Source organism: Hyla sarda, unplaced genomic scaffold (genome assembly GCF_029499605.1).
Source record: "Hyla sarda isolate aHylSar1 unplaced genomic scaffold, aHylSar1.hap1 scaffold_1734, whole genome shotgun sequence".
NCBI lineage: Eukaryota > Metazoa > Chordata > Amphibia > Anura > Hylidae > Hyla > Hyla sarda.
Window position 1 is genome coordinate 59 of NW_026608376.1, and position 18,543 is coordinate 18,601.

At 47.0% G+C, this 18,543-nt stretch overlaps 7 non-coding genes and 3 pseudogenes across 7 annotated transcripts; all 10 read left to right on the plus strand.

The window, feature by feature from the left end:
• The first annotated feature begins 255 nt into the window (after positions 1-255).
• On the plus strand, positions 256-446 carry LOC130312827 (U2 spliceosomal RNA). Its single transcript, XR_008860897.1, has one exon. It is a non-coding gene; the product is annotated as a U2 spliceosomal RNA (small nuclear RNA).
• Positions 447-2,538: 2,092 nt separating this feature from the next.
• On the plus strand, positions 2,539-2,729 carry LOC130312838 (U2 spliceosomal RNA). Its single transcript, XR_008860908.1, has one exon. It is a non-coding gene; the product is annotated as a U2 spliceosomal RNA (small nuclear RNA).
• A 2,086-nt stretch (positions 2,730-4,815) lies between these two features.
• Positions 4,816-5,006, plus strand: LOC130312844 (U2 spliceosomal RNA). The gene has a single exon (XR_008860914.1). It is a non-coding gene; the product is annotated as a U2 spliceosomal RNA (small nuclear RNA).
• A 2,086-nt stretch (positions 5,007-7,092) lies between these two features.
• LOC130312855 (U2 spliceosomal RNA) lies at positions 7,093-7,252 on the plus strand (annotated as a pseudogene).
• A 693-nt stretch (positions 7,253-7,945) lies between these two features.
• Positions 7,946-8,137, plus strand: LOC130312853 (U2 spliceosomal RNA). The gene has a single exon (XR_008860919.1). It is a non-coding gene; the product is annotated as a U2 spliceosomal RNA (small nuclear RNA).
• A 2,101-nt stretch (positions 8,138-10,238) lies between these two features.
• On the plus strand, positions 10,239-10,429 carry LOC130312849 (U2 spliceosomal RNA). The gene has a single exon (XR_008860918.1). It is a non-coding gene; the product is annotated as a U2 spliceosomal RNA (small nuclear RNA).
• A 2,100-nt stretch (positions 10,430-12,529) lies between these two features.
• On the plus strand, positions 12,530-12,689 carry LOC130312854 (U2 spliceosomal RNA; annotated as a pseudogene).
• Positions 12,690-13,382: 693 nt separating this feature from the next.
• Positions 13,383-13,563, plus strand: LOC130312851 (U2 spliceosomal RNA; annotated as a pseudogene).
• A 2,089-nt stretch (positions 13,564-15,652) lies between these two features.
• Positions 15,653-15,843, plus strand: LOC130312856 (U2 spliceosomal RNA). Its single transcript, XR_008860920.1, has one exon. It is a non-coding gene; the product is annotated as a U2 spliceosomal RNA (small nuclear RNA).
• Positions 15,844-17,933: 2,090 nt separating this feature from the next.
• LOC130312845 (U2 spliceosomal RNA) lies at positions 17,934-18,124 on the plus strand. Its single transcript, XR_008860915.1, has one exon. It is a non-coding gene; the product is annotated as a U2 spliceosomal RNA (small nuclear RNA).
• Positions 18,125-18,543: the final 419 nt, after the last annotated feature.

Below are 18,543 nucleotides of genomic sequence, written 5' to 3' on the forward strand. Positions count from 1 at the left end.
AAGTAGGAGGAGTAAGAAGGGTTCCTGGCAAATCCGGGTTATGGATTGCATTTAAAAAGGCCCCGTGGGAGTGCAATGGGCCCCTGTCTTGCTGCTTAGCAATAATGGTATGGGTTTAGGTTCTGCTGTGTGTACTGGTGGTTGACTGCCCCCCAGCCCAGAGTGTGCATGGAAAATTGTCTGGCAGCCTCCCTGACAGCAAGCAGTGATAGTGCCCATGAAGGGGACCTTGTTGGGCCCGCCCCTTTCACGGTTATCGCTTCTCGGCCTTTTGGCTAAGATCAAGTGTAGTATCTGTTCTTATCAGTTTAATATCTGATACGTCCCCTATCTGGGGACCATATATTAAATGGATTTTTGAGAACGGGGGCCGATTTCGAAGCTTGCTTCCGTCGCCCTATGCATTGACCCGATATGGCAGTATCTTCGGGTACAGTGCACCACCCCCTTACAGGGTTAAAAAGAAAGATTCCTACTTTCATTGCTACCTGCTTGCTGGCTAGCCAGCTAGCCAGCCCTGTGGGCCTTGCTGCTGCTGCAGCCAAAAAACAAAAGGTGGTGCTGCTGCTGCTTCTGCTGCTTCTGCTTGTGTCTGGCCCCTGTTGGAGCGTCCAGGCACAGGACTTCTGCTGCTGCTGACTAAATGGCCTCCTTAATTGGATCATTTGAGTAGCCAGCACACCTGTGCAGGTAGGGCATGACATGATAGGCAGCTGCCTTGATAGCGGGTGGGTGCTGAATGTTCCTAATTGACAAAATAAGATTAATGCTTATGAAGAAATATAAAATCTCATCCCTTCCCCAATATCGCGCCACACCCCTACCCCTTAATTCCCTGGTTGAACGTGATGGACATATGTCTTTTTTCGACCGTACTAACTATGTAACTATGTAACATAACATGGGGGGGGGGGGGGGGGGGTCTCCTGGCTGTTCACACAGGTGTGTCATTGCTGTACATTGACCATGCATTGCTTCTGTGGTATTGCAAAGGCAAAGACAAATGCTTCCAGCCATCCATTGCACTAATGGATTGGTCATCAGCTGGCTGTCTATGTCCCGCATCAATATAGACCAAAGTACAGAGGGTTAGGCTATGCTATTGTGCACCTACCTGATGCATCAGAAGGTGCGAGGCCCTTGCTAAATTCTGTGCACAGACTTTGAGATCTATGCTTTAGACTGTATCTAAACCTGCTCCAACATGGACTGACATTCTGGCCTACTTTCAGCCGATGCGACTTGTCTGTCGCTGAACAGTCGCTTTTTATGTATTCAGCACCTATGTATAATGTTGTAAAAATGCTCTAGAAGCTAAAGTCGCTGAAATGTCACACATATTTGGCCTGCAACTTTCTGTGCGACAAATTCAGACAGGAAAAATCAGTATAAATCCTTAGAAAATTATCCCCCAGTGTCTCCATCTGCTGGCGGTATTGAATAAGCATTGCTGCACTGATGGGGTATGCATTAGACGAAAAAAAAGAAGAAAAAGAAGAATAATACGCCCAGAAAAGAGGCGAAAAGGAGAAAAACGTAAAAAAACGTGAAAAAAAAGTAAGAGGAAGAGAAGGGAAAAAAAGGTGGAAATGGGTTTAAAAGTGATTTCGGCGGAGAAATATATATATATATATATATATATATATATATATATATATATATATATGCGCACACACACACATAGATATAAACGTATTCTCCGTTGAGATATTGCAGCCGCTGCTGTGTCCAGGCCCAGGAGCCTTAGCACTGTGCTGTGATGTCACTCAATACCACTGACATCACTAGGTGTAAACAACATCTCTCCTTTGCTGTGTATGTGACTATGGAGCTGTTTGGTGATGTCGTCTATTACGGCCTTCATAGAAGCAACAGGAGATTGTTGCATCCATCTTGAACCCTCAGAACTACAGTGCTATGATGTCACTCACTTCCACAGGCCTTGCAGAGTGTAAACAACAACAACCCAGCTTTGTTGTGTATGTAACCAAAGGGATTTGTGATGTCACCTAGAACCTTCACAGCAGCGACAGCTTTATGAGGAGCATCAGCACTGCTCTGCCTGAGCAGAACCATCACCGCCATAGGTTGTCAAATAACCCGGATTTAACCCACACAGGTAAGTCCAATGGGGTGCAGGCATGTCCTCTATGCTTACAGCTTCCCGTGGGTGTTGGTTTGATACCGTTTGGGGACAGCCAAGGAGGCATCTGCAGGCAACAAAGGTAGGTGTGTGCTTGTGTGTGTGTTTCCTATGCAGATCCTAAGCCCAGTGTCACATGCAAGTAGGAGGAGTAAGAAGGGTTCCTGGCAAATCCGGGTTATGGATTGCATTTAAAAAGGCCCCGTGGGAGTGCAATGGGCCCCTGTCTTGCTGCTTAGCAATAATGGTATGGGTTTAGGTTCTGCTGTGTGTACTGGTGGTTGACTGCCCCCCAGCCCAGAGTGTGCATGGAAAATTGTCTGGCAGCCTCCCTGACAGCAAGCAGTGATAGTGCCCATGAAGGGGACCTTGTTGGGCCCGCCCCTTTCACGGTTATCGCTTCTCGGCCTTTTGGCTAAGATCAAGTGTAGTATCTGTTCTTATCAGTTTAATATCTGATACGTCCCCTATCTGGGGACCATATATTAAATGGATTTTTGAGAACGGGGGCCGATTTCGAAGCTTGCTTCCGTCGCCCTATGCATTGACCCGATATGGCAGTATCTTCGGGTACAGTGCACCACCCCCTTACAGGGTTAAAAAGAAAGATTCCTACTTTCATTGCTACCTGCTTGCTGGCTAGCCAGCTAGCCAGCCCTGTGGGCCTTGCTGCTGCTGCAGCCAAAAAACAAAAGGTGGTGCTGCTGCTGCTTCTGCTGCTTCTGCTTGTGTCTGGCCCCTGTTGGAGCGTCCAGGCACAGGACTTCTGCTGCTGCTGACTAAATGGCCTCCTTAATTGGATCATTTGAGTAGCCAGCACACCTGTGCAGGTAGGGCATGACATGATAGGCAGCTGCCTTGATAGCGGGTGGGTGCTGAATGTTCCTAATTGACAAAATAAGATTAATGCTTATGAAGAAATATAAAATCTCATCCCTTCCCCAATATCGCGCCACACCCCTACCCCTTAATTCCCTGGTTGAACGTGATGGACATATGTCTTTTTTCGACCGTACTAACTATGTAACTATGTAACATAACATGGGGGGGGGGGGGGTCTCCTGGCTGTTCACACAGGTGTGTCATTGCTGTACATTGACCATGCATTGCTTCTGTGGTATTGCAAAGGCAAAGACAAATGCTTCCAGCCATCCATTGCACTAATGGATTGGTCATCAGCTGGCTGTCTATGTCCCGCATCAATATAGACCAAAGTACAGAGGGTTAGGCTATGCTATTGTGCACCTACCTGATGCATCAGAAGGTGCGAGGCCCTTGCTAAATTCTGTGCACAGACTTTGAGATCTATGCTTTAGACTGTATCTAAACCTGCTCCAACATGGACTGACATTCTGGCCTACTTTCAGCCGATGCGACTTGTCTGTCGCTGAACAGTCGCTTTTTATGTATTCAGCACCTATGTATAATGTTGTAAAAATGCTCTAGAAGCTAAAGTCGCAGAAATGTCACACATATTTGGCCTGCAACTTTCTGTGCGACAAATTCAGACAGGAAAAATCAGTATAAATCCTTAGAAAATTATCCCCCAGTGTCTCCATCTGCTGGCGGTATTGAATAAGCATTGCTGCACTGATGGGGTATGCATTAGACGAAAAAAAAGAAGAAAAAGAAGAATAATACGCCCAGAAAAGAGGCGAAAAGGAGAAAAACGTAAAAAAACGTGAAAAAAAAGTAAGAGGAAGAGAAGGGAAAAAAAGGTGGAAATGGGTTTAAAAGTGATTTCGGCGGAGAATATATATATATATATATATATATATATATATATATATATATATATATGCGCACACACACACATAGATATAAACGTATTCTCCGTTGAGATATTGCAGCCGCTGCTGTGTCCAGGCCCAGGAGCCTTAGCACTGTGCTGTGATGTCACTCAATACCACTGACATCACTAGGTGTAAACAACATCTCTCCTTTGCTGTGTATGTGACTATGGAGCTGTTTGGTGATGTCGTCTATTACGGCCTTCATAGAAGCAACAGGAGATTGTTGCATCCATCTTGAACCCTCAGAACTACAGTGCTATGATGTCACTCACTTCCACAGGCCTTGCAGAGTGTAAACAACAACAACCCAGCTTTGTTGTGTATGTAACCAAAGGGATTTGTGATGTCACCTAGAACCTTCACAGCAGCGACAGCTTTATGAGGAGCATCAGCACTGCTCTGCCTGAGCAGAACCATCACCGCCATAGGTTGTCAAATAACCCGGATTTAACCCACACAGGTAAGTCCAATGGGGTGCAGGCATGTCCTCTATGCTTACAGCTTCCCGTGGGTGTTGGTTTGATACCGTTTGGGGACAGCCAAGGAGGCATCTGCAGGCAACAAAGGTAGGTGTGTGCTTGTGTGTGTGTTTCCTATGCAGATCCTAAGCCCAGTGTCACATGCAAGTAGGAGGAGTAAGAAGGGTTCCTGGCAAATCCGGGTTATGGATTGCATTTAAAAAGGCCCCGTGGGAGTGCAATGGGCCCCTGTCTTGCTGCTTAGCAATAATGGTATGGGTTTAGGTTCTGCTGTGTGTACTGGTGGTTGACTGCCCCCCAGCCCAGAGTGTGCATGGAAAATTGTCTGGCAGCCTCCCTGACAGCAAGCAGTGATAGTGCCCATGAAGGGGACCTTGTTGGGCCCGCCCCTTTCACGGTTATCGCTTCTCGGCCTTTTGGCTAAGATCAAGTGTAGTATCTGTTCTTATCAGTTTAATATCTGATACATCCCCTATCTGGGGACCATATATTAAATGGATTTTTGAGAACGGGGGCCGATTTCGAAGCTTGCTTCCGTCGCCCTATGCATTGACCCGATATGGCAGTATCTTCGGGTACAGTGCACCACCCCCTTACAGGGTTAAAAAGAAAGATTCCTACTTTCATTGCTACCTGCTTGCTGGCTAGCCAGCTAGCCAGCCCTGTGGGCCTTGCTGCTGCTGCAGCCAAAAAACAAAAGGTGGTGCTGCTGCTGCTTCTGCTGCTTCTGCTTGTGTCTGGCCCCTGTTGGAGCGTCCAGGCACAGGACTTCTGCTGCTGCTGACTAAATGGCCTCCTTAATTGGATCATTTGAGTAGCCAGCACACCTGTGCAGGTAGGGCATGACATGATAGGCAGCTGCCTTGATAGCGGGTGGGTGCTGAATGTTCCTAATTGACAAAATAAGATTAATGCTTATGAAGAAATATAAAATCTCATCCCTTCCCCAATATCGCGCCACACCCCTACCCCTTAATTCCCTGGTTGAACGTGATGGACATATGTCTTTTTTCGACCGTACTAACTATGTAACTATGTAACATAACATGGGGGGGGGGGGGGGGGGGTCTCCTGGCTGTTCACACAGGTGTGTCATTGCTGTACATTGACCATGCATTGCTTCTGTGGTATTGCAAAGGCAAAGACAAATGCTTCCAGCCATCCATTGCACTAATGGATTGGTCATCAGCTGGCTGTCTATGTCCCGCATCAATATAGACCAAAGTACAGAGGGTTAGGCTATGCTATTGTGCACCTACCTGATGCATCAGAAGGTGCGAGGCCCTTGCTAAATTCTGTGCACAGACTTTGAGATCTATGCTTTAGACTGTATCTAAACCTGCTCCAACATGGACTGACATTCTGGCCTACTTTCAGCCGATGCGACTTGTCTGTCGCTGAACAGTCGCTTTTTATGTATTCAGCACCTATGTATAATGTTGTAAAAATGCTCTAGAAGCTAAAGTCGCAGAAATGTCACACATATTTGGCCTGCAACTTTCTGTGCGACAAATTCAGACAGGAAAAATCAGTATAAATCCTTAGAAAATTATCCCCCAGTGTCTCCATCTGCTGGCGGTATTGAATAAGCATTGCTGCACTGATGGGGTATGCATTAGACGAAAAAAAAGAAGAAAAAGAAGAATAATACGCCCAGAAAAGAGGCGAAAAGGAGAAAAACGTAAAAAAACGTGAAAAAAAAGTAAGAGGAAGAGAAGGGAAAAAAAGGTGGAAATGGGTTTAAAAGTGATTTCGGCGGAGAAATATATATATATATATATATATATATATATATATATATATATGCGCACACACACACATAGATATAAACGTATTCTCCGTTGAGATATTGCAGCCGCTGCTGTGTCCAGGCCCAGGAGCCTTAGCACTGTGCTGTGATGTCACTCAATACCACTGACATCACTAGGTGTAAACAACATCTCTCCTTTGCTGTGTATGTGACTATGGAGCTGTTTGGTGATGTCGTCTATTACGGCCTTCATAGAAGCAACAGGAGATTGTTGCATCCATCTTGAACCCTCAGAACTACAGTGCTATGATGTCACTCACTTCCACAGGCCTTGCAGAGTGTAAACAACAACAACCCAGCTTTGTTGTGTATGTAACCAAAGGGATTTGTGATGTCACCTAGAACCTTCACAGCAGCGACAGCTTTATGAGGAGCATCAGCACTGCTCTGCCTGAGCAGAACCATCACCGCCATAGGTTGTCAAATAACCCGGATTTAACCCACACAGGTAAGTCCAATGGGGTGCAGGCATGTCCTCTATGCTTACAGCTTCCCGTGGGTGTTGGTTTGATACCGTTTGGGGACAGCCAAGGAGGCATCTGCAGGCAACAAAGGTAGGTGTGTGCTTGTGTGTGTGTTTCCTATGCAGATCCTAAGCCCAGTGTCACATGCAAGTAGGAGGAGTAAGAAGGGTTCCTGGCAAATCCGGGTTATGGATTGCATTTAAAAAGGCCCCGTGGGAGTGCAATGGGCCCCTGTCTTGCTGCTTAGCAATAATGGTATGGGTTTAGGTTCTGCTGTGTGTACTGGTGGTTGACTGCCCCCCAGCCCAGAGTGTGCATGGAAAATTGTCTGGCAGCCTCCCTGACAGCAAGCAGTGATAGTGCCCATGAAGGGGACCTTGTTGGGCCCGCCCCTTTCACGGTTATCGCTTCTCGGCCTTTTGGCTAAGATCAAGTGTAGTATCTGTTCTTATCAGTTTTCATGCTGGTGGGGATGGGTGCTGCATGGAGGATGCAGGTGTACCAGGGCTTTCCGGGGCTGGTTCTGAGGAATCAGCTCGACGGCTGCCCCGATGTGACCTGTTCCCTCCGGGTCTCGCCATGAGGCTGAGAGGGTCTAGAGCCGAGGTACTTTTGTGCCTCGGGGAGTGGTGACCCCGAGGTGCCGAAACTCACTGGGAGAATAGACTCACTGAGTTGAAGCACGGGCACCATAATCTCTTCACCTTGTGGCACTCACCTCTTGATTCCCGGCCTTCTGGCTAGGATCAGAGAAATTTTTACAGATCCGGCCGGATGTCCGGGCAGTATATCTGCACACATTCACTTATTTATTTCTTTTTTGTCTCACTGTGTCACTTTTTGCGTGTTGTGTGTTCACAGGATTTGTCAGGATGCGGTAGCCCTTCTGGGTGTCCCTCCTGGCGGTCTAGGGGAGGTGTGTGTGGCCATTAGGTTCCGCACCTCCCTGCAAACACCCCGGGTACTCCTGCTTTGGCAGGGTACCTACCGTAATCGGCTCTGCGGGCAGATACCTTGGCTAACGCCAAGGGGGATGCCGGGAGCATTTGTGGTCCCCTAGTAGCTTCGGCGAAAAGGGACATCGAACCTGGAACCTCGCAGGTACCTTTTGGTCCGGAGGCGAAGGGTAAGGTTTGTTGGGGGGCCTCTCTCCTATCGGAGAAGGGCTTGCGATAGACCGCATCCTTTGTGCACGTTTTTTTAGTGTAACACGTTTGCACTTTTTCTTGCACTTTGGGTGAATCGAAAGCACGTTCCTCGGCTTTAGATAAAAAAAAAAAAAAAAAAAAAAAAATCTGTTCTTATCAGTTTAATATCTGATACGTCCCCTATCTGGGGGACCATATATTAAATGGATTTTTGAGAACGGGGGCCGATTTCGAAGCTTGCTTCCGTCGCCCTATGCATTGACCCGATATGGCAGTATCTTCGGGTACAGTGCACCACCCCCTTACAGGGTTAAAAAGTAAGATTCCTACTTTCATTGCTACCTGCTTGCTGGCTAGCCAGCTAGCCAGCCCTGTGGGCCTTGCTGCTGCTGCAGCCAAAAAACAAAAGGTGGTGCTGCTGCTGCTTCTGCTGCTTCTGCTTGTGTCTGGCCCCTGTTGGAGCGTCCAGGCACAGGACTTCTGCTGCTGCTGACTAAATGGCCTCCTTAATTGGATCATTTGAGTAGCCAGCACACCTGTGCAGGTAGGGCATGACATGATAGGCAGCTGCCTTGATAGCGGGTGGGTGCTGAATGTTCCTAATTGACAAAATAAGATTAATGCTTATGAAGAAATATAAAATCTCATCCCTTCCCCAATATCGCGCCACACCCCTACCCCTTAATTCCCTGGTTGAACGTGATGGACATATGTCTTTTTTCGACCGTACTAACTATGTAACTATGTAACATAACATGGGGGGGGGGGGGGGGGGGGGGGGTCTCCTGGCTGTTCACACAGGTGTGTCATTGCTGTACATTGACCATGCATTGCTTCTGTGGTATTGCAAAGGCAAAGACAAATGCTTCCAGCCATCCATTGCACTAATGGATTGGTCATCAGCTGGCTGTCTATGTCCCGCATCAATATAGACCAAAGTACAGAGGGTTAGGCTATGCTATTGTGCACCTACCTGATGCATCAGAAGGTGCGAGGCCCTTGCTAAATTCTGTGCACAGACTTTGAGATCTATGCTTTAGACTGTATCTAAACCTGCTCCAACATGGACTGACATTCTGGCCTACTTTCAGCCGATGCGACTTGTCTGTCGCTGAACAGTCGCTTTTTATGTATTCAGCACCTATGTATAATGTTGTAAAAATGCTCTAGAAGCTAAAGTCGCAGAAATGTCACACATATTTGGCCTGCAACTTTCTGTGCGACAAATTCAGACAGGAAAAATCAGTATAAATCCTTAGAAAATTATCCCCCAGTGTCTCCATCTGCTGGCGGTATTGAATAAGCATTGCTGCACTGATGGGGTATGCATTAGACGAAAAAAAAGAAGAAAAAGAAGAATAATACGCCCAGAAAAGAGGCGAAAAGGAGAAAAACGTAAAAAAACGTGAAAAAAAAGTAAGAGGAAGAGAAGGGAAAAAAAGGTGGAAATGGGTTTAAAAGTGATTTCGGCGGAGAAATATATATATATATATATATATATATATATATATATATATATATATATATATGCGCACACACACACATAGATATAAACGTATTCTCCGTTGAGATATTGCAGCCGCTGCTGTGTCCAGGCCCAGGAGCCTTAGCACTGTGCTGTGATGTCACTCAATACCACTGACATCACTAGGTGTAAACAACATCTCTCCTTTGCTGTGTATGTGACTATGGAGCTGTTTGGTGATGTCGTCTATTACGGCCTTCATAGAAGCAACAGGAGATTGTTGCATCCATCTTGAACCCTCAGAACTACAGTGCTATGATGTCACTCACTTCCACAGGCCTTGCAGAGTGTAAACAACAACAACCCAGCTTTGTTGTGTATGTAACCAAAGGGATTTGTGATGTCACCTAGAACCTTCACAGCAGCGACAGCTTTATGAGGAGCATCAGCACTGCTCTGCCTGAGCAGAACCATCACCGCCATAGGTTGTCAAATAACCCGGATTTAACCCACACAGGTAAGTCCAATGGGGTGCAGGCATGTCCTCTATGCTTACAGCTTCCCGTGGGTGTTGGTTTGATACCGTTTGGGGACAGCCAAGGAGGCATCTGCAGGCAACAAAGGTAGGTGTGTGCTTGTGTGTGTGTTTCCTATGCAGATCCTAAGCCCAGTGTCACATGCAAGTAGGAGGAGTAAGAAGGGTTCCTGGCAAATCCGGGTTATGGATTGCATTTAAAAAGGCCCCGTGGGAGTGCAATGGGCCCCTGTCTTGCTGCTTAGCAATAATGGTATGGGTTTAGGTTCTGCTGTGTGTACTGGTGGTTGACTGCCCCCCAGCCCAGAGTGTGCATGGAAAATTGTCTGGCAGCCTCCCTGACAGCAAGCAGTGATAGTGCCCATGAAGGGGACCTTGTTGGGCCCGCCCCTTTCACGGTTATCGCTTCTCGGCCTTTTGGCTAAGATCAAGTGTAGTATCTGTTCTTATCAGTTTAATATCTGATACGTCCCCTATCTGGGGACCATATATTAAATGGATTTTTGAGAACGGGGGCCGATTTCGAAGCTTGCTTCCGTCGCCCTATGCATTGACCCGATATGGCAGTATCTTCGGGTACAGTGCACCACCCCCTTACAGGGTTAAAAAGAAAGATTCCTACTTTCATTGCTACCTGCTTGCTGGCTAGCCAGCTAGCCAGCCCTGTGGGCCTTGCTGCTGCTGCAGCCAAAAAACAAAAGGTGGTGCTGCTGCTGCTTCTGCTGCTTCTGCTTGTGTCTGGCCCCTGTTGGAGCGTCCAGGCACAGGACTTCTGCTGCTGCTGACTAAATGGCCTCCTTAATTGGATCATTTGAGTAGCCAGCACACCTGTGCAGGTAGGGCATGACATGATAGGCAGCTGCCTTGATAGCGGGTGGGTGCTGAATGTTCCTAATTGACAAAATAAGATTAATGCTTATGAAGAAATATAAAATCTCATCCCTTCCCCAATATCGCGCCACACCCCTACCCCTTAATTCCCTGGTTGAACGTGATGGACATATGTCTTTTTTCGACCGTACTAACTATGTAACTATGTAACATAACATGGGGGGGGGGGGGGGGGTCTCCTGGCTGTTCACACAGGTGTGTCATTGCTGTACATTGACCATGCATTGCTTCTGTGGTATTGCAAAGGCAAAGACAAATGCTTCCAGCCATCCATTGCACTAATGGATTGGTCATCAGCTGGCTGTCTATGTCCCGCATCAATATAGACCAAAGTACAGAGGGTTAGGCTATGCTATTGTGCACCTACCTGATGCATCAGAAGGTGCGAGGCCCTTGCTAAATTCTGTGCACAGACTTTGAGATCTATGCTTTAGACTGTATCTAAACCTGCTCCAACATGGACTGACATTCTGGCCTACTTTCAGCCGATGCGACTTGTCTGTCGCTGAACAGTCGCTTTTTATGTATTCAGCACCTATGTATAATGTTGTAAAAATGCTCTAGAAGCTAAAGTCGCAGAAATGTCACACATATTTGGCCTGCAACTTTCTGTGCGACAAATTCAGACAGGAAAAATCAGTATAAATCCTTAGAAAATTATCCCCCAGTGTCTCCATCTGCTGGCGGTATTGAATAAGCATTGCTGCACTGATGGGGTATGCATTAGACGAAAAAAAAGAAGAAAAAGAAGAATAATACGCCCAGAAAAGAGGCGAAAAGGAGAAAAACGTAAAAAAACGTGAAAAAAAAGTAAGAGGAAGAGAAGGGAAAAAAAGGTGGAAATGGGTTTAAAAGTGATTTCGGCGGAGAAATATATGTATATATATATATATATATATATATATATATATATATATATATATATATATGCGCACACACACACATAGATATAAACGTATTCTCCGTTGAGATATTGCAGCCGCTGCTGTGTCCAGGCCCAGGAGCCTTAGCACTGTGCTGTGATGTCACTCAATACCACTGACATCACTAGGTGTAAACAACATCTCTCCTTTGCTGTGTATGTGACTATGGAGCTGTTTGGTGATGTCGTCTATTACGGCCTTCATAGAAGCAACAGGAGATTGTTGCATCCATCTTGAACCCTCAGAACTACAGTGCTATGATGTCACTCACTTCCACAGGCCTTGCAGAGTGTAAACAACAACAACCCAGCTTTGTTGTGTATGTAACCAAAGGGATTTGTGATGTCACCTAGAACCTTCACAGCAGCGACAGCTTTATGAGGAGCATCAGCACTGCTCTGCCTGAGCAGAACCATCACCGCCATAGGTTGTCAAATAACCCGGATTTAACCCACACAGGTAAGTCCAATGGGGTGCAGGCATGTCCTCTATGCTTACAGCTTCCCGTGGGTGTTGGTTTGATACCGTTTGGGGACAGCCAAGGAGGCATCTGCAGGCAACAAAGGTAGGTGTGTGCTTGTGTGTGTGTTTCCTATGCAGATCCTAAGCCCAGTGTCACATGCAAGTAGGAGGAGTAAGAAGGGTTCCTGGCAAATCCGGGTTATGGATTGCATTTAAAAAGGCCCCGTGGGAGTGCAATGGGCCCCTGTCTTGCTGCTTAGCAATAATGGTATGGGTTTAGGTTCTGCTGTGTGTACTGGTGGTTGACTGCCCCCCAGCCCAGAGTGTGCATGGAAAATTGTCTGGCAGCCTCCCTGACAGCAAGCAGTGATAGTGCCCATGAAGGGGACCTTGTTGGGCCCGCCCCTTTCACGGTTATCGCTTCTCGGCCTTTTGGCTAAGATCAAGTGTAGTATCTGTTCTTATCAGTTTTCATGCTGGTGGGGATGGGTGCTGCATGGAGGATGCAGGTGTACCAGGGCTTTCCGGGGCTGGTTCTGAGGAATCAGCTCGACGGTTGCCCCGATGTGACCTGTTCCCTCCGGGTCTCGCCATGAGGCTGAGAGGGTCTAGAGCCGAGGTACTTTTGTGCCTCGGGGAGTGGTGACCCCGAGGTGCCGAAACTCACTGGGAGAATAGGCTCACTGAGTTGAAGCACGGGCACCATAATCTCTTCACCTTGTGGCACTCACCTCTTGATTCCCGGCCTTCTGGCTAGGATCAGAGAAATTTTTATAGATCCGGCCGGATGTCCGGGCAGTATATCTGCACACATTCACTTATTTATTTATTTTTTGTCTCACTGTGTCACTTTTTGCGTGTTGTGTGTTCACAGGATTTGTCAGGATGCGGTAGCCCTTCTGGGTGTCCCTCCTGGCGGTCTAGGGGAGGTGTGTGTGGCCATTAGGTTCCGCACCTCCCTGCAAACACCCCGGGTACTCCTGCTTCGCAGGGTACCTACCGTAATCGGCTCTGCGGGCAGATACCTTGGCTAACGCCAAGGGGGATGCCGGGAGCATTTGTGGTCCCCTAGTAGCTTCGGCGAAAAGGGACATCGAACCTGGAACCTCGCAGGTACCTTTTGATCCGGAGGCGAAGGGTAAGGTTTGTTGGGGGGCCTCTCTCCTATCGGAGAAGGGCTTGCGATAGACCGCATCCTTTGTGCACGTTTTTTTTAGTGTAACACGTTTGCACTTTTTCTTGCACTTTGGGTGAATCGAAAGCACGTTCCTCGGCTTTAGATAAAAAAAAAAAAAAATCTGTTCTTATCAGTTTAATATCTGATACGTCCCCTATCTGGGGACCATATATTAAATGGATTTTTGAGAACGGGGGCCGATTTCGAAGCTTGCTTCCGTCGCCCTATGCATTGACCCGATATGGCAGTATCTTCGGGTACAGTGCACCACCCCCTTACAGGGTTAAAAAGAAAGATTCCTACTTTCATTGCTACCTGCTTGCTGGCTAGCCAGCTAGCCAGCCCTGTGGGCCTTGCTGCTGCTGCAGCCAAAAAACAAAAGGTGGTGCTGCTGCTGCTTCTGCTGCTTCTGCTTGTGTCTGGCCCCTGTTGGAGCGTCCAGGCACAGGACTTCTGCTGCTGCTGACTAAATGGCCTCCTTAATTGGATCATTTGAGTAGCCAGCACACCTGTGCAGGTAGGGCATGACATGATAGGCAGCTGCCTTGATAGCGGGTGGGTGCTGAATGTTCCTAATTGACAAAATAAGATTAATGCTTATGAAGAAATATAAAATCTCATCCCTTCCCCAATATCGCGCCACACCCCTACCCCTTAATTCCCTGGTTGAACGTGATGGACATATGTCTTTTTTCGACCGTACTAACTATGTAACTATGTAACATAACATGGGGGGGGGGGGGGGGGTCTCCTGGCTGTTCACACAGGTGTGTCATTGCTGTACATTGACCATGCATTGCTTCTGTGGTATTGCAAAGGCAAAGACAAATGCTTCCAGCCATCCATTGCACTAATGGATTGGTCATCAGCTGGCTGTCTATGTCCCGCATCAATATAGACCAAAGTACAGAGGGTTAGGCTATGCTATTGTGCACCTACCTGATGCATCAGAAGGTGCGAGGCCCTTGCTAAATTCTGTGCACAGACTTTGAGATCTATGCTTTAGACTGTATCTAAACCTGCTCCAACATGGACTGACATTCTGGCCTACTTTCAGCCGATGCGACTTGTCTGTCGCTGAACAGTCGCTTTTTATGTATTCAGCACCTATGTATAATGTTGTAAAAATGCTCTAGAAGCTAAAGTCGCAGAAATGTCACACATATTTGGCCTGCAACTTTCTGTGCGACAAATTCAGACAGGAAAAATCAGTATAAATCCTTAGAAAATTATCCCCCAGTGTCTCCATCTGCTGGCGGTATTGAATAAGCATTGCTGCACTGATGGGGTATGCATTAGACGAAAAAAAAGAAGAAAAAGAAGAATAATACGCCCAGAAAAGAGGCGAAAAGGAGAAAAACGTAAAAAAACGTGAAAAAAAAGTAAGAGGAAGAGAAGGGAAAAAAAGGTGGAAATGGGTTTAAAAGTGATTTCGGCGGAGAAAATATATATATATATATATATATATATATATATATATATATATATATGCGCACACACACACATAGATATAAACGTATTCTCCGTTGAGATATTGCAGCCGCTGCTGTGTCCAGGCCCAGGAGCCTTAGCACTGTGCTGTGATGTCACTCAATACCACTGACATCACTAGGTGTAAACAACATCTCTCCTTTGCTGTGTATGTGACTATGGAGCTGTTTGGTGATGTCGTCTATTACGGCCTTCATAGAAGCAACAGGAGATTGTTGCATCCATCTTGAACCCTCAGAACTACAGTGCTATGATGTCACTCACTTCCACAGGCCTTGCAGAGTGTAAACAACAACAACCCAGCTTTGTTGTGTATGTAACCAAAGGGATTTGTGATGTCACCTAGAACCTTCACAGCAGCGACAGCTTTATGAGGAGCATCAGCACTGCTCTGCCTGAGCAGAACCATCACCGCCATAGGTTGTCAAATAACCCGGATTTAACCCACACAGGTAAGTCCAATGGGGTGCAGGCATGTCCTCTATGCTTACAGCTTCCCGTGGGTGTTGGTTTGATACCGTTTGGGGACAGCCAAGGAGGCATCTGCAGGCAACAAAGGTAGGTGTGTGCTTGTGTGTGTGTTTCCTATGCAGATCCTAAGCCCAGTGTCACATGCAAGTAGGAGGAGTAAGAAGGGTTCCTGGCAAATCCGGGTTATGGATTGCATTTAAAAAGGCCCCGTGGGAGTGCAATGGGCCCCTGTCTTGCTGCTTAGCAATAATGGTATGGGTTTAGGTTCTGCTGTGTGTACTGGTGGTTGACTGCCCCCCAGCCCAGAGTGTGCATGGAAAATTGTCTGGCAGCCTCCCTGACAGCAAGCAGTGATAGTGCCCATGAAGGGGACCTTGTTGGGCCCGCCCCTTTCACGGTTATCGCTTCTCGGCCTTTTGGCTAAGATCAAGTGTAGTATCTGTTCTTATCAGTTTAATATCTGATACGTCCCCTATCTGGGGACCATATATTAAATGGATTTTTGAGAACGGGGGCCGATTTCGAAGCTTGCTTCCGTCGCCCTATGCATTGACCCGATATGGCAGTATCTTCGGGTACAGTGCACCACCCCCTTACAGGGTTAAAAAGAAAGATTCCTACTTTCATTGCTACCTGCTTGCTGGCTAGCCAGCTAGCCAGCCCTGTGGGCCTTGCTGCTGCTGCAGCCAAAAAACAAAAGGTGGTGCTGCTGCTGCTTCTGCTGCTTCTGCTTGTGTCTGGCCCCTGTTGGAGCGTCCAGGCAGAGGACTTCTGCTGCTGCTGACTAAATGGCCTCCTTAATTGGATCATTTGAGTAGCCAGCACACCTGTGCAGGTAGGGCATGACATGATAGGCAGCTGCCTTGATAGCGGGTGGGTGCTGAATGTTCCTAATTGACAAAATAAGATTAATGCTTATGAAGAAATATAAAATCTCATCCCTTCCCCAATATCGCGCCACACCCCTACCCCTTAATTCCCTGGTTGAACGTGATGGACATATGTCTTTTTTCGACCGTACTAACTATGTAACTATGTAACATAACATGGGGGGGGGGGGGGGGGGGTCTCCTGGCTGTTCACACAGGTGTGTCATTGCTGTACATTGACCATGCATTGCTTCTGTGGTATTGCAAAGGCAAAGACAAATGCTTCCAGCCATCCATTGCACTAATGGATTGGTCATCAGCTGGCTGTCTATGTCCCGCATCAATATAGACCAAAGTACAGAGGGTTAGGCTATGCTATTGTGCACCTACCTGATGCATCAGAAGGTGCGAGGCCCTTGCTAAATTCTGTGCACAGACTTTGAGATCTATGCTTTAGACTGTATCTAAACCTGCTCCAACATGGACTGACATTCTGGCCTACTTTCAGCCGATGCGACTTGTCTGTCGCTGAACAGTCGCTTTTTATGTATTCAGCACCTATGTATAATGTTGTAAAAATGCTCTAGAAGCTAAAGTCGCAGAAATGTCACACATATTTGGCCTGCAACTTTCTGTGCGACAAATTCAGACAGGAAAAATCAGTATAAATCCTTAGAAAATTATCCCCCAGTGTCTCCATCTGCTGGCGGTATTGAATAAGCATTGCTGCACTGATGGGGTATGCATTAGACGAAAAAAAAGAAGAAAAAGAAGAATAATACGCCCAGAAAAGAGGCGAAAAGGAGAAAAACGTAAAAAAACGTGAAAAAAAAGTAAGAGGAAGAGAAGGGAAAAAAAGGTGGAAATGGGTTTAAAAGTGATTTCGGCGGAGAAATATATATATATATATATATATATATATATATATATATATATATATGCGCACACACACACATAGATATAAACGTATTCTCCGTTGAGATATTGCAGCCGCTGCTGTGTCCAGGCCCAGGAGCCTTAGCACTGTGCTGTGATGTCACTCAATACCACTGACATCACTAGGTGTAAACAACATCTCTCCTTTGCTGTGTATGTGACTATGGAGCTGTTTGGTGATGTCGTCTATTACGGCCTTCATAGAAGCAACAGGAGATTGTTGCATCCATCTTGAACCCTCAGAACTACAGTGCTATGATGTCACTCACTTCCACAGGCCTTGCAGAGTGTAAACAACAACAACCCAGCTTTGTTGTGTATGTAACCAAAGGGATTTGTGATGTCACCTAGAACCTTCACAGCAGCGACAGCTTTATGAGGAGCATCAGCACTGCTCTGCCTGAGCAGAACCATCACCGCCATAGGTTGTCAAATAACCCGGATTTAACCCACACAGGTAAGTCCAATGGGGTGCAGGCATGTCCTCTATGCTTACAGCTTCCCGTGGGTGTTGGTTTGATACCGTTTGGGGACAGCCAAGGAGGCATCTGCAGGCAACAAAGGTAGGTGTGTGCTTGTGTGTGTGTTTCCTATGCAGATCCTAAGCCCAGTGTCACATGCAAGTAGGAGGAGTAAGAAGGGTTCCTGGCAAATCCGGGTTATGGATTGCATTTAAAAAGGCCCCGTGGGAGTGCAATGGGCCCCTGTCTTGCTGCTTAGCAATAATGGTATGGGTTTAGGTTCTGCTGTGTGTACTGGTGGTTGACTGCCCCCCAGCCCAGAGTGTGCATGGAAAATTGTCTGGCAGCCTCCCTGACAGCAAGCAGTGATAGTGCCCATGAAGGGGACCTTGTTGGGCCCGCCCCTTTCACGGTTATCGCTTCTCGGCCTTTTGGCTAAGATCAAGTGTAGTATCTGTTCTTATCAGTTTAATATCTGATACATCCCCTATCTGGGGACCATATATTAAATGGATTTTTGAGAACGGGGGCCGATTTCGAAGCTTGCTTCCGTCGCCCTATGCATTGACCCGATATGGCAGTATCTTCGGGTACAGTGCACCACCCCCTTACAGGGTTAAAAAGAAAGATTCCTACTTTCATTGCTACCTGCTTGCTGGCTAGCCAGCTAGCCAGCCCTGTGGGCCTTGCTGCTGCTGCAGCCAAAAAACAAAAGGTGGTGCTGCTGCTGCTTCTGCTGCTTCTGCTTGTGTCTGGCCCCTGTTGGAGCGTCCAGGCACAGGACTTCTGCTGCTGCTGACTAAATGGCCTCCTTAATTGGATCATTTGAGTAGCCAGCACACCTGTGCAGGTAGGGCATGACATGATAGGCAGCTGCCTTGATAGCGGGTGGGTGCTGAATGTTCCTAATTGACAAAATAAGATTAATGCTTATGAAGAAATATAAAATCTCATCCCTTCCCCAATATCGCGCCACACCCCTACCCCTTAATTCCCTGGTTGAACGTGATGGACATATGTCTTTT